The 15,666-nt window shown below is 31.6% G+C and overlaps 1 pseudogene; it reads right to left on the bottom strand.

The window, feature by feature from the left end:
• Positions 1 to 5,797: 5,797 nt before the first annotated feature.
• On the bottom strand, positions 5,798 to 7,333 carry LOC132060888 (kirola-like; annotated as a pseudogene).
• Positions 7,334 to 15,666: the final 8,333 nt, after the last annotated feature.

The raw sequence follows: 15,666 nt of genomic DNA, 5'->3' as shown, positions 1-15,666 counted from the left end.
GAAGCCGACGAACACGGACACGCTCGCGTTAAGCCAAAGTTCCAAACCAAAAGGGGAATATATAGTAGTTGTGAATGATATGTAACTGTTTCTTGCTTTTTTTTTTTTTTTTAGGAGTGAGCTCGCTGCTGTCCAACCGTGCCTGAAACGGATGCAAACACTAACATTTATAGTTGCCAGCTAGGGTTAGGGTTCTGGTTTGATTTTTTTTTTTTTTTGGGCGGGATTTCCATGTGAATTAGTCGTTTGAAATCAAAGCTGAATCTCTAAAGTTAATTTTTCTGAGAAATTTCGGAAGTGTTTTGGCCTTTTGTGTTGACTAAAATCGTCGAAGATATGAGAGAAGGAAACATTTAAGACCTTGAGATAGGGAGATACGAAAGAGGTACAAAGTTTGCCTAAGATGGTGTGACAAACCTGCTGAGGATTGATGAAAATAAAAGGCTTTCATTGAAATGGAAAGGGGAAGAAGAAGACAAGGGTTGCGGCTGCTGAGGAAAAGATGGAGATAAACCTAATGTGAACTTAAAATAATGTGGGTCGGGCCGCATCTAGTTGGGCTTGGCTTGGGGTGTAAAAATGTGGGCTGGTTCTTGCAATGGCTAATTTGGGCTCAGAAAATTAAGGTGAAAGACACTCTTTATTTAATTACATATTACCGCGTGCTAAAATATTACTTAATAAAAAAAAAATTATTAGTACTCAAATAAAATTACATGATATCGTAATAGTTGTGTGATAACATTTATAAAGTCTGAAAGTAAGTAATAAAATAAATGCGATGCATTTTCGCGTAAGATGATAAATAGGAAAGTTAAAAGTGATCATGACAATCATAATATTAAGTGAGGGTGATTATGAAAATAATAATAATAATAATAATAATAATAATAATAATAATAATAATAATAATAATAATAATAATAATAATAATAATAATAATAATAATAATAATAATAATAATAATAATAATAATAATAATAATAATAATAATAATAATAATAATAATAATAATAATAATAATAATAATAATAATAATAATAATAATAATAATAATAATAATAATAATAATAATAATAATAATAATAATAATAATAATAATAATAATAATAATAATAATAATAATAATAATAATAATAATAATAATAATAATAATAATAATAATAATAATAATAATAATAATAATAATAATAATAATAATAATAATAATAATAATAATAATAATAATAATAATAATAATAATAATAATAATAATAATAATAATAATAATAATAATAATAATAATAATAATAATAATAATAATAATAATAATAACAACAACAACAACAACAACAAGACTGATAACGATAATAGGCGATGACTGTAGTTGGATAGTGGAAAACGACCATATTAAAAGAAAGCTAATAATTGTAGTAAAGTATGCATAACTATTCTCAAGCTGTCAAAATATTAGGAGCGCAAATAAATATTTTGGAAGGAAGGCGGGACAAAATCGGGTGTCAACACGCTCTATGTTGGGACGAGTCTTTAAGAACTTTCCAATTAACCTATATTTGCATTCCTCTGCCATAATTCCATTGTAATCTTTAGATTTGAATATCACAGCATGTGCACCATTGTGCATTGTAACCCTGGTCTTAACATTAGGATCCTCCAATCTTTTCAAATTAGGGATTGGTTTTGGTACTGTAGTGATAGCATTTGCGTAATTGAGTTTCGCTTCGATTCCAGTCGTTTGTGTGGTTGAAGAGGTTAGTAGAGCAGGAATTTCAGTTTGTCGGGCCGGAATATTGGCCGTCGGCGTCCCCATCTGAGGGCGCGTGAGAGCCAGACGCAGAGGAAACAACCGTTAATAGCGTTGAGTTGGGAGCGTTATTTTTTAGAGAGAGAATACTTGCATATATCATCATAGTCAAAAAAATAACTATCAAAACTCATGCATGAACATTGCTCAAAAGGCAAAAACTTATTCACATTTAGCGAAGAAGGCCACTAATCACGGGGAATCCCATCATTACCTGCAAATTACTTCATTCTATTTGGTTATGCATTTATCGTGCACACACAACAATTTTGTTGCTAATAAAACATCCATTAGCTCGATCTTGACACTCCATTACATGTCCTCATCAAAATTAATCCCTTGCTTTCTATGAGACTTCATTGTCATGGAACAAAATTATGTGTTCAGTTTTCTCAATCATAGGCACGACATGTGTCTCTTGTGTCACTCATAAGTGATCTACCCTCTTACCATAATTTGCATGCGCATCTACAACGCATAACTAGGATACTGAATGGAGGCATATTTAGAATTTAAATTTTATTAAATTTTTAAGATTTTTAGCATTGAATTCATTATATATTTAAAGTTATGTACTCATCGAAAATACTGGATTCAGTTGGATCTGAAGGTTGCAACCGCCAATAATATTGAACATCTTAAGGTGGATTGGGCTCCTCTCCATTTCCCTTCTCTCCATTTTCCCCAAGTTCTATCTTGGATTAGAGACACATGGCATGGGTTAGAATTAATGGCTAAGATTTAATTGACTAAAACAAGGCCCTAACCATGATTACATAATTAATAACTTGTCCATAATTATATTAGAATAATTTTCTCTCTCTTCCTATTTACTTTTCCTACCCAGTAAAATATCTTTTCTAATTTATCCGATTATTTTTTGCCACTTAATTTTTTCCCCTAATAGACCCAATATTCAATTGGTGATATTTTCCATTTTTTCAATTATGATGCTTACTAATTTACATAATATAGACCTCATTATTCAGTTGGTAATTGTAGATTTTCGAAAGAGTTGTCTATATTTTGGAAAATATCACCATTAAAGATTTGTCATGATTGTAAAAAAAGATGGAATATTAAAATAGGAAGAGAGAGAAAATTATTCTAATATAATTATGGATAATTTATTAATTATGTAATCATGGTTAAGCCTTGTTTTAGTCAATTAAATCTTAGCCATTAATTCTAACCCATGTACGCGTTATTCTAATTCAAGATAACTGGGGAAAACGGAAGGTATGAAAGTGGAGGAGGAACTTCAATCCATCTTAAGGTATCCATAATACATACAACGGAGGGGAATAAATATCCACAGATGCCCGTCAAAAATTTCATACTCCCTCTATTTCAATTTCATCTGTCTTACTTTCCTTTTTAGTCCGTTTAAAAAAATGTCTTTATTTAAAAACTCTTTAATTTTAACTTTCCACATGACATGTGTAATACCACAAGATTAAAGGGCATCTACATCCTTAGTTAATATCACGGGATCCAAAAGTCTTCTTTATTTTTTTAAACTCCCTGTTAAGTCAAAACCAAACAAACAAATTGAAATGGTGGGACCTTATTTACCCAAATGTTACAAATTTTTCATACGAGCGATTGTGGGTATAAGTTGTCAGAAATGTTTTAGACGTAAGTATTGACTGGACATTAAAAAATATCCACTGCAAGTTCTGATGGTATTTCTTCAATATTCTTTGTTTTCTGATGTCTGACGTTGTTTCCTATCGAAAATCAGCGTATTTTTTGATAGTGTCTCCATCTATTTTTCTTTTCTTTTTAAGTAAACACCAATTTAACAGTTTTACAAGAAATGTAACATGCGGATCCAACACATTGTTTGTGAGTTCACGGGAACCCAGTAGCTTTTACTCAAATCTTATAAATTTATTGAAATATTTACTAAATATTTATAGATATATTTGACTGCGAACCGAGTTATTCAAATATATATATATATAATTTGAAGTCGTTGTAGGAACCCGCAAACTTCAAATTCAGAATCCGCCTATGAACATAAGTAACTGCTGAGTCTTAGATATTCAAAAACATCACAAGTAAAAAATTTAAATTAATTTTCCAATATGGTGGTGGAAATTCTGGAAATAATACACAATTTGATCGGCTATTAATCAATACAACAGAAGAAACGTTTTATAAATGTTAGTCTCCGTCTAATAGAACTAGAGAAACCCAAAAAAGATTTGATAGCAAAAGAATGAGAATAGCTCAGCCTCAGTACTGCTAAACGTATCGTTCCTGTTATAGGTAAATTTAAAATTCATAATATCTTACATATATTGTCCATTGGGAATACAACCCTAGAAGGATAGGGATAATATTTTATTCTTCAAACACATTTACTTATTTCACACTAGCTAGAACTAGCTAGCCAGTATCGATGAATAGTATCACACAAACACACATATATATGTGTAAACATACATATGCATTGCATACGTATAAATATGGCTATGAGCTAAGCCTATCAAGTGCCCCACGCGGGAGTCGGTATGGCTGTAGTTAAGGGTCCGGGCTTGGGGAGGTAAAAGAGTGTCCGGCCCAGCTCCTACCCAGATAAGGGCTACACCTCGGGCTAACAGGGCCGTCCGGGTTTTAGTTAGTGAGCCGGGCCTCTTTTTTTTTTTTTTTTTTTTTAAATTTCTAATACAAAAATAGACATTTATATTTACTAATAATAATAAAATTAACATTTACATCTAATGATAAAATTGCTAAACTAAAAAAAAGTTTAGTCGTTGTCAAATTCAAAAAGCTAGCCATTGTAAATTTAAAAACCTAGTCGTTGCCAATTTTATTTGAACCCCTAAATTTATGAATAACTACACTTTTGTCATATTTTCAAACTATAAATACCCCTCCATTCTTCTTCATTTTCACACAATTCTTCCACAATTCTCTCTTTATCTAAATTTGCTATTCAAGTAGTGTACATATATTACTACTTTCAACTTCCATGGATAATACTCCACCTCCGATCCTCCACCTTCTCCTCGAGTTCGAAGATCAACTTCAAGTGCGGTGTGGATGTATTTTGAGCGAGTAAACGAGGAACATGTTAAATGTCAACATTGTCGTGACATATATCTCCACAAGTCCGGAGCGCCGGGTATTACTCTATTAGGGGGGTGGAGAGGGGTACTGGTGTGTTGCGTAGGCACTTGTGAAAAGGTACGAAATTGAACTTTGAAGTTTATCTCTTCTTTAAATTTGTCCATCGATGTTAGCCGTTTAATTTGTATGTTTTGAACTTTTGATTTGCAATATTTTGCCGTCCAAGTTTGTATGTTTTGAATTTGCAATGTTATCAATTTATGTTTTAAGATTTATTTTAAATTATTCATGTAGATGTTGATATGTCTATTTGACTGGACACGAAGTTTAAGAAATAAGAGAAGACTTTCAAACTTGTGGTGTTAAATGAGTCAAATATATTTTATGTGGCTATAAATCATTGCATAAAGGTAAATTGTTTCCAAATATAGAAACGGGTCAATCTTTTTAGCATGGACTAATAAAGAAATAGGTTCACGTAAATTGAAACAGAGGGAGTATTCTACGTATCCACAGTATATATGATATGCTAATGGAATTTTACTTTTATATATATAAAACTATCATAATCTAATATATATTATATACTGAAAATGTATCAAAAGTATATTTGTTGAGAAAACAAGATTGTCTAGCTTTAAAATACAATTTTAAAGAAAACTAAAGTGCTCCATAAAAAGAGACTCCTAATTTATTGGGATACAATGTTTTTAAAATATTTATTATTAATAATAAATGTAGTACTCATCTCTCTTTTTTTTTTATATGAAGTGGGCTGGAAATTGGACGTCCACCTTTAAACCCCTTACCCTACGCCTCTTAATGGGTCTCGGTGATGGGCCGGGTTTAGCGGGCCGGCGCCACTTGACAGGCTTACTATGAGCCATTGCATAGCATAGCATTGATGTTCTAGTACTTGAGTGGAGCGAAAAGGGTTTTCCATGAGATGGGAAATGAAAACGATTTTCCCCACACGAAGTTTGTGAATAAGTGATTGCCTGATAATAAGCAAGGAATAGCTATCTTTCTGCTGAACAGGATTGATAGAACTCATAATTCATTAGATGCTTTTTATGAATGTCAACTGACCCTCTATGTCTTTAGCCACATCGAGTATAAAACCCAGGAAAACTAAAGGCTCTGTTATGTCTTCAGTTTTCTTCTCATACACAAAGGTCCATGTAGCCCATTGGTGATCACATGTGATTATAATAGTGAAGGAATTGTACAACTCTAACAAATCTCCACACCAAGCACTTTCCAAGTGATTGATTTCTTCTCAGGATCGACGGCTTCAACCACTTCCTTTGCAATCTTTTCTTTTTCATCTACGATCAATAAAGTTTAAAATACAAGAGATGTTATCACTAGGCTAGATCAACTTTCCAAACCCTCATAAAAGATATAAACATTCACACAATAACATATTTTCATCTCATTTCTTTAGATTTTCCTTTGTTTTCCATTTTCATTTTCTCCAAAAATTATCTGAAGCTCCCGAAGATTGGACCTTCTACATTTTTCTTCGATAGAACTAACTTTAAAAATCTCACAAGAACATTTGGCATAGTGGAAAATATGGGAATTAGTAGGAAATCCCAGAAATTTGATTATATTGTATTTTGTAAGGCAAAAGTAATTTTCTATGAAAAGAAAATTTTGACAAAAGTTTGTACAATATTTTACGGTGTTTGATTGGTGAGTGAAAGTTATTTTATTGAAGTATATATTAAAGTTAAATCATTATTTTAGCAAAACGGCGAATGTTTTGATAATTTTTTTCAGTACTAAGAGCAAACAGAGGCACATCCACCAGGATTTATATTTAATGGGTTGTGCAACCTTTATGATTTCACCACTAAACTCATTGCACTTCTGCAAATATGGGTTTAGAACTTGATTACTTGTTAAACTTTTACTGATTTTTCACATATATATTTATGCTCCGTATAAAAATATTGGGTGCAATTGAACCCGATGAATCTTATAAAATGTATTAGCCTTTAGTATAAGTAATATGAAGTTAAAAGTTAAGATAATTAATTATAAGGAAAATGACTTTTGCTCCTAAATGAGAAAAGTTATTTTCCCTTTTCTAATGTAAAATGTTTTTCCTCTGTTAACCAAACACCATCAAAGTATAAAACAACTTTTATATGGAAAACATTCTCCTCAAAAGAGACTTCTCACATACCAAATACACCTAAATGTAAAAAAAACATTGATACAAGTAGTTCATATATAGAGAGAGGGAAAATATGCATTACCGTCATTACATTTCCAGCTAACAACCGAACCAACCTTTACGGTTTCACCTCCATGAATCTCAATATGCTTGATCTTATCAGGGCATATTTTCAGTATTTGATTATTTTTAGTGTGAAAAATGTCATAAATCAAGTGTCCTTCACACTTCAACTCAATTGAACCAATCAGCTTGCCTTTCATACCCCTATTTTCTTCTTCTGTGTGGCAACAAGTTTTGAAAAGAAAGTGGTGATGAAATGGTTAAAAGTTAGTCTTTATACAGATTTCAATTAGCTGTACAAAAAGCTATTATAAATAAATATTAGATAAAACATAATCCAAGACAACCACGACTTATAAAGGAAGATTAGTACTGTAATTAGCCCAATCTATATCTATATCTATCTATATATATTATAAAGTTAGGCATAGACAAGGTGATGTGGCACCTCTCTATGGCCTAGAAAGCCATTTATCTTTTTTCTCCTTTTTTTGGATTTTATCTCATTTAAAAATTAATATTCTATGTATTAAAAAAATTCAAAAGCCACTCTCTTAATTCCCTTAATTACACCTCTTAATTATCTTAATTGCACATTCTTCACCCCCTGTACAACCGTTTGTTATTCTTCCCTGTAACTTAATTTAGAAGTTGTAACATATTTTTTTTTTCAATTAATGAGGAATCTATATATAATATAAAGCTAGGCATAGACAATCCTATGTGGCACCTCTCTATGACTTCTATTGGCATTTATCTTTTTTCTCCTTTTTTTGACCTTTTCCCCTTCATTTCTCTATTTTACTAAATAAAATAAAATATTAAAGGTTTCATCCCTCCACCCATAATAAAGACTCACTCACCATTAAATAGCATTATATTTTCCATCACTTCCACTATAATTATTGTGATTAATTTGTATTAAATTTATAAGTAAAAGCAATGAAACTCATTCAATTCAATTAAACTCAATTCCTCCTTCCTTATAACGTTTTCTACTTCCAAATTGCAAAAAATTAAAGATTTCTTATTTATCTCTCTCCTCACTATTACTATATTTCCATAATTTATTACTTTCCTGAATTCCTCTTACTTCCTTCTTATCCTGCCATTTTCATCTTCCCAAATTTATGTTTTTTCACCATGTTTTTGCTTTTTCCCACACATTTTTCTTTTTATTTTGATTTATTTTGAGAAGTCCAAAAGTCATTAGTCATTGTTTATGACTATTCAGACTAATTATAATGGTTATATCGGTTAATGATCGAAAAATAAATTCCGTTTCAAACTTCTTTGATAATTGATACGTTACTCAATTATCTCAACTCTTCCCCCTTCCCTACAATTAACAATTACTACTAATACCTACTGGTGCTGCATCAGTTGTAATCCTGCAAAGTGGAAGAGATTGTGTGAGGACTGAGGGAAATGGTAGAGAGAAACACCTTTGTCTTATCAGCAAATGAAGATGAAGAACAGGAAGAATAAAAAACTTGTGGAGAAAAGGACGAAAAAATTAACTTTTCCTATTTGAATATATGTTGCTTTTTCTTTTCAGTATTATGATTGTTTTCTTACAATTTCTTACTCTACTATTGTAATATTATTGACAAAAAGGAAAGGAGGAAAATGGATTAATATTTATTAGATTTCTCAATTGCCATCCAAAATGGTAGAAATTTTGCCTGCCATTGAGGATAACGTGAAGTTAGCCAATTGTGTGAAGACCTTGGCTTTGACCTTTTCTGTGAGTAGAATTTGAATTTTTCTTCTCCTTTTGGTCAAACTTTTGAGTCTTATCATTATAGTATTACATTTTCAGGTAAAGTGAAAAACGAATATCTTTCACATATGTCATTTTGTTATTTATCTCCTTATTACTTTTATTGTTCCGTCAAGTTGTTCACTTTATCCTGTTCCTAATTTTATTTGATTTTTGTAAATTACTTTGTTAATCTGAAGGTTGTAAATGCTTTAAATTCCATCTTTATTCTTTAATAGTATACACTTCCATTGGCTCCAAGGAGGAGAAGAAATCAGCCGAAGCGAAAGTCAGGAGAATCAATGTATAGAAGACAACTGCTAATTTGTAATACTCGTATGTAACCTTCCGTTATATCAGTCGGGAGTTCTGATTGTTTCTCTTTTTCATTTTAATACCTATTTTGATCCATTTGTTTCTGAGTATAAAGTTTCACTTATCTCGACTCCATTTGATTTGATTTTCAACACAATTGATGTATTTTTTTCAAAATAATTTCTTTAATGTTTTAAATTTATTGGATTTAAACTAATTTGCTAGACTTCATTATTTGTGAAGAAAATGAACATCGAAATGTACTCTTAGTTTTAATAGGTTTCAACTATTTATTTCGGGATTTTGTTTAATTTTTTAATCTTCTTCAATTCTCTTTGCATTTTGGGAAGAAAATGAAATGGCAATTGAGTTTCGGTCTAAGTTGTGTGGACTCTTCACTTCGATGCCGCATCTGTGTCGGATTGCCTAAAAATACACAATTTTTGGAGAATCCTAAACACATCCGTTGACATTTTTGAAGAGTCCGAGCAACATAGGTTTCAGTAGCATATCAAGTGATTTTTTTGGTGTTCTAAGAAGTATTTATGATTTGGTTATGATATTTTACTTTTAGTGTTACTCCATTTACTGTCTTTTCATCTACTTCCCTTTGTTTGATTTTCACTACTTAGTTTAATTTATGGTTTTACGGAATAGAAGAAGAGAGAGGGAGGTTAGTTAAGAAACATAAAAAGAGAGAAATGCAAAGCACATGCATTAACAATTGCCACAGAGGCACAGACACATACATATGAGCAAAAAAAGGTTTTTAAGTAGTATAAAAAAGAGATCTTTTCATAGGAATTCTTTTGGAAAGAAAATTTAATAACGAAAATTGTTCTTGATCTAAGCTTTAATTCTAATAAAGATATTTATATATATAATTAGCTTCTTTTTTTTTAATTATATACATGAAATCTATCTCTTCATCTCCAAAATTACAAATAATAATAATAATAAGCAACAAGATAATTTTCCAATTCATTAATATCTTTTTATAACCGCGCGAAGCGCGGACATATTCACTAGTTGAAGAATACAATCACGTAATTGTAAAATATGAGGAGCTTTTATTATAAAATCATGAAAACTGCTATATATATGCATATCAATGAGGTTGCCAAGTCCCATGGAATACTGTTGTCTACTTTCGTGCACTCAATAGGTATGCAAACTAATTTGCAGTTTTGAACTTCTGTGTGCATTCATAGCCCATTGTCATTTGTTACTTATTTCTGTTTCCATTTTTCCCTAATTCATATTGCTTTTGCAACCGAGATGGTTCGGTTTCTTCAGCATTGACCAAGCTGATATTGCCTGTGCAGTAAGTCTAGGTCTTTTATCTAATTTACTCCATTTGAATGAGAATTTTCTGCTTTTTATAGGTGCAAAAAATGGTTCACGTTTGATGTTGGTTGCCGAATGATGATCGTTCTCTTTGCTCCTAGACGCTGCAATGGAAACTATTTTGTAATCATATATTAAAAGTGTTCAAGAAGAATGGAGAGGGTAGTTAAGTTGTGATGGTTTTCTATCGGGATAAAATTTTATTGTTTTCATTATATATATAAATTATTGAAATTGCGATCATTTGCTAGCAAAACTTATTTCATTTTCTTTTTGTTCATTTTCCAATCTTGAGTTTATTGTTACTTTTTATAAGATTTCTGGAGGAAGGGAGCCTGATGAGTAGCAAAAATATTTATATTTTCTAACTACATATTTTGAGTGCTCAACCATGCTCTATTGAAAGGTCCAACTAAAGCTAAAAGAGAATTAAGGAAATTGTAATAGTGTTAGTGAGTCCGTATTGGAAAGTGTAAAACTAATTTGGAATTACCATAGTTTTTTACTTAATAACGTAATTGGCCTACAAAAATTCTCTTAGAAAAATTGAAAATACAAATAAGAGTTTAAGAATCGAAAATTGCACATGAAAGAGACGTAAAATTGAATAGTATTTTTACAATGAATTTGATTCATTTTGGAGAGTTAATTGTGACACTTTCAAAAGACGATATATTTATTTTTTCCTAATTGTTTTTTTTGTCATTAAATCCCATCTGAATAAGAGTAATATTAACAGTACTCACATTTTATGATGTTTTATTTTTATTTATGAAGTTACATAAAACAGGAACTGAATGAGATGGGTCTCACTTATTTGTATCTCTATGCAGGAGCCTAAAAACAATTACAAAAGGATTTAATTTAAATATTTGAGTACTTTTTTATGATCATTAGTTAAACAATAGGGGAAGTCGAGATGATGTACATAATCTATAAACTCTATTTACCATTATTTAAAATGTTATTATTTATAATAATAAATAAATTTTCCATTATTAAATCCCAAAATCTGTACATATAATTAAGAATAAATATTATTTTGTACAATAACTAATAGTAATGTTTGCAAACAACATATAAATATTTCATAAATGTTTTCTCTATCTAAAAATTCCTAAATACAACTAATAATTATTTTACAATATTTATTTTCATGACCCGCGCGAAGGGCGGATGAATTCACTAGTCTATATATAATATAAAGCTAGGCATAGACAAGGTGATATGACACCTCTATGGCCAGCTTTACTATTTATCTTTTTTGTGTTTTTTTTGGCTTTTTATCTTATTTTTTGTAATAAAAATCTATATCTATATATAATATAAAGCTAGGCATAGACAAGGTGATGTGGCACCTCTCTATGGCCAGCTTTACTATTTATCTTTTTTGTGGTTTTTTTGGCTTTTTATCTTATTTTTTGTAATAAAAATATTAATATATCAAAGAAAACTTCCATTTAAGATTGACATTTATGTTGTCAAATATCGTGTTCCTCCAAAAGAGTGGATCAGTTGCAACAATTAATTCTAATAACGGACGCAATTTGAATGGGCAATTTCCTGATTATGGCCTTATTGGAAGGTTACAACATTGAATGTAAATATGTAATGATAGCTATTAAAGTAGTAACAAAGCAATACACTGCCTCTTCACAACCAATCCTTTACGCATTTTCCTCTTCATAGTGGAACAATGAGGACATTGCAAGATCGGAGCATCTCCCAAATATTTTCTCTTTTGGGCCATGGTGGAACCTCAATAATTTTGTGATTCATTTATGCTTGTTTCCGTAAGCGGGATTCATTTCTCTCTCACACTCTGTCAACCGGCGAATTTATGTAGTTTATGATGGTAAGTTTGCATATTCGTAAGATGTCACATAAATCCAAATTTAGCATGCATTTTTTTTTTTTTAATTTGAAGGCCATGATGGAATCTGCGAGTGCGTGTATAGTATTATTTACTTTTGTACACACTATTAGTTATGTTTTAGATTTTCCACCCGATATCCGATACCCACATTAGGGCCTGAATATATTCAGATTCCTGGCACATAAGGCCCCATTAGGGGGCAGCGCTCCCTACCAAGATTTTTTCATACCCATGGTTCGAACCCGAAACCTCTGATTAAGAGGGAGCAGCCTCATCCGCTGCACCACATCCTTTGGTGGTTGCTTCGTCTTCAGTAAGGTAATTGAGACTCTCCTCTACTATTTTGGAGTAATTATTATTTATTTTGTATTAATAAAACATTCATTTATCTTGTCTTTTATGGCATCAAACCTTTTTTATCCAATACTTCTAATTTAGCACTTATATAATATTTTGGTTGGTAACATTGGCTGGGGTAATATATGTGCATCTTTGCTTAAAGAAGTATTAAACTAGGCAAAGCGATGTGACACCTCTCTATGAGCCCGTTTGGATTGGCTTATAAGTTGCTTATAAGCTGTAATCAGCTTTTTTGAGTGTTTGGCTGGCCAGCTTAAAGTCATTTTGTGCATAAAATAAGCCCAAAAAAATAATTGGACCCGTTTAGCTTAGCTTATCTAAAGCAACTTATAAAAACAAATTTTATTTTTCAGCTTTATAAGCCAAAAAAAAAATAAGTTAGCCCACTCTTAACTTTTTTTTTTTTTTTGGCTTATAAATTTGTTTTTCACTATAATTTCGCTTATTTTAAGCCCATCCAAACAAGAGCTCTATGATCAGTTTTACTATTGATCAGTTTTACTATTTATCTTTTTTTCTGATTTTTTAGGCTTTTCACCTAATTTTTGTAAAAAATATATATATTCATGAGATTACACCATATGCGTTCACCATCTCACTTTTTCACATATCAAATCCAAATCTTATGCAATATGCATTAGCAAAAATCGGTCAGATAATACAGACATGAACAGAGCTAGAGAATCAAGGCATCAACAATTCAAGCCATTGGTAATTTCAAGGAATCAACATTGTACCATATTAGCTCTTCATTCATTCTTCGAGTCACCAAACGTCAATCAAATGGACTTAACAAAAGGAATCAGAAAGCTTTTGGTGAGCAGTTTAAAGTATCATATCACGGGATGAAGCAAAAAGAAGAAAGGAAGGACGGGTAGATGATCTGTAAAAGTTTTTATTAGAAGCTATATCTAATCTATCTAGCTATATCTATATATAATATAAAGCTAGGCACAAACAAGGTGATGTGGCACCTCTCTATGGCCTAGAAACACAATTATCATTTTTCTCCTTTTTTGACCTTTTTTGATTTTTTCCCTTATTTATGTGCTATGTTAAAAAAACTTAAAAGTCACTCCTTTAACTCTCTTAATTACATTAACTATGCTATGTTAAAAAACTATAAAAAAAAATACTTTTAATTATCTTAATTATGGCCAGCAAGTCATTTTTCTTTTACCTCCTTTTTTTTTTAATTTTCTTTTTTCATTTTGCTCCTTTAATTTATTTAACACAATGGAATGACAAAGAAAATGAAAGTTTTTTTTCTCCATCTTCAGAGAAAAAGAAGTGTGTGAATTTCGCTTTGCCTACCAAAGTCCAAATAGCTATAGCCAATAAAGTCTGAAAGTAAATAGGGGTACGTTTCTTAAACCCCACGTAGGAGTATTTTTTCCTCTTCTCTATTTGCTTTAAAATTTTCACCTCCATAACTCATATTTAATTACTTATTCAATTTCTACTCTTAATTATATTCATAACTCAAATGCTTTTTATATTCATAAACCCCAAATATTTAGTGCAAAAGTTTAAGATACCTTATGATTTTTTTTTTTCCCGAAGCCATCACCATCGTAGTGATGGGGGGTTTGGCAGACCCCTACCATGTCAATTGAAACCAAAATTAGTTACATTGGAGGGGGACATGGCACCTTACCTCCCTACATAAGATTACATATATATACTATTCGATATACTAATGCATTGAAACTTAAGGAAGTTAATGCATAACATCTAAGTCACCTCAAGGTGGTTCAAAGCACCGCTCGAGTTCTTTTTAACTCTTCTCCTAAAGGAGGGGAGGTCAAGCTTATTCACTCGAGCGGTCCTCTAGCCTCCGTTGGCAAGTCTCTTTCATTAAAAAAAAAAAATTCTAGGGACTTGAATTTGTGTTGCATATTTAGCTAGTGCATCCGCCACCTCATTCCCTTCTCTAAAGCAATGCTTTATCGAGATATTTCTGTGAGCCATCTTTGCCTTAGTGTTTTCTATAATGTCCAATAACCTCCAGGGAGGTTTAAGGGCACCATCTATCATTTGTACCACTATCTTGGAGTCCAATTCTACTTCAAGGGCTTCGAAAGGATGATTGACACACCAAGAAATACCAACTAGCGCTGCATATGCTTCACTATAATTGTTAGTGCAGAATTGGGTTGGATATGCAAAGGCCATAACCATATCCCCAATTCTATTCCTAACAATACCACCGGCTCCTGCTTTGTTTTGATTTTTCATGTAACTTCCATCTGTGTTGAGCTTCCAAGTGTTGCCTGCAGGTTTTGATCCATACGATCATCTTACTAGTTATCACAGCTTTGAAGTTTTCCGCTTGTAAACACACTTTGCTCCAGTTCCAGGTGTAGTCTATGGATTTGAATTTCTGCCTTATTGCCACCTTGATCTGAAATACGGATTGAAAACATATATTAGCAGCAGTAATATTTTTTTGCTCAAATTTCTTAGTGCACCTTGCTCTCCAAATTTCCCAACATACTATCATTGGAGTGATAAGTAGAAGGAATTTGTGAACAATATTTCTTGGTTTTTGTCTCCACCATTGCCAGAGTATTGTTTGAACAGTGGAACCAGTAATGCTGATCCCCAGCGGTCTGGTCATTATTTGCCATGTTTGTTTTGCAAGCTCACTTTGTATCATCACTGTAAATTAGATTCATGCTTTAGTTTGGCTTGGTGAAGAAGGCTCTTGAATGTTGATCGGTTTGCGAGAAGGGACGTCGACCGAAATCGAAAGATTATGCACTGATTATTATGTATTTCTTTTGCCATCTATTTTCTTACGATTAAGGTCCTAGGCTCCTAATTAGGAGGATGTGTTTGTTGTACTTTTTTTCATGTTTACTTTTTTCGCC

Source organism: Lycium ferocissimum, chromosome 6 (assembly GCF_029784015.1).
Source record: "Lycium ferocissimum isolate CSIRO_LF1 chromosome 6, AGI_CSIRO_Lferr_CH_V1, whole genome shotgun sequence".
NCBI classification, from domain to species: Eukaryota; Viridiplantae; Streptophyta; class Magnoliopsida; order Solanales; family Solanaceae; genus Lycium; species Lycium ferocissimum.
The sequence above is the reverse complement of the archived record's forward strand: the minus strand, read 5'-3'. Positions and strand labels throughout refer to the sequence as shown.